This window comes from Alligator sinensis, unplaced genomic scaffold (assembly GCF_000455745.1).
Source record: "Alligator sinensis unplaced genomic scaffold, ASM45574v1 scaffold651_1, whole genome shotgun sequence".
NCBI classification, from domain to species: Eukaryota; Metazoa; Chordata; order Crocodylia; family Alligatoridae; genus Alligator; species Alligator sinensis.
In genome coordinates this window covers 2,096,213-2,096,998 of record NW_005842014.1, presented here as the reverse complement: position 1 = coordinate 2,096,998, position 786 = coordinate 2,096,213, and the positions used below count along the sequence as shown (strand labels likewise).

At 46.8% G+C, this 786-nt stretch overlaps 1 non-coding gene across 1 annotated transcript; it reads left to right on the top strand.

Annotated features, from left to right (window-relative positions):
* The first annotated feature begins 349 nt into the window (after positions 1-349).
* TRNAR-ACG lies at positions 350-422 on the top strand. The gene has a single exon. It is a non-coding gene; the product is annotated as a tRNA-Arg (tRNA).
* Positions 423-786: the final 364 nt, after the last annotated feature.

Below are 786 nucleotides of genomic sequence, written 5' to 3'. Positions count from 1 at the left end.
GCTCCACTCACACTTTAAAACCAAGTGCCAGGGAAAGGGGAGAGACATTTCTAGTCAAGCAGCCCTGACCCCTAAACCAACTGACTTAATGGATCTTGACAATCTACCTGATTTCTGCTAATATCTCTTGGTTTAACAGTTGTTAATGACCCCCTCTCCTTTTTAATGATCTTGATGTTATACTATTCAAGCTATAGTTTCTTTTGTGGTTTTGCTGTCTGTTAGCCATTCTTGGTAATGCCTCTCTTCTCATTCACAGAACTGCAAACTGTTTTTAGCTTTAGCCCAAACCCTTAACTCAGGTGCGGAAATGCCTGGCTGTAACGTATTTAACTGTACTACTGTGCAGGGGCCAGTGGCGCAATGGATAACGCGTCTGACTACGGATCAGAAGATTGTAGGTTCGACTCCTGCCTGGCTCGTAGAGCTTCTTTTGTGAGCCAAGAGATCTCTTCCAGGCTGACCTTGACAGGCTCAGGAAATGGGCAGGGGAGAACCTGATGGTGTTTAACAGTGAAAAGTGCAAGGTTGTCCTCCTTCAGAGGGAAAACCTGCAGCTTGTCTATAGGCTTGGCAGTGCTACGCTGGCTAGCACTATGGACAAGAGGGACTTGGGGGTCAGGATTGACCACAAGATGAACGTGAGCCTTCAATGTGATGCTGCGGCTAGTAAAGCAAGCAAAATGCTGGCTTGCATCCATAGATGCTTTTCAAGAAAATCCCAGGATGTCATTCTCCTGTTGTACTTGGCCTTGGTGAGGCCGCAGCTGGAGTACTGTGTCCAGT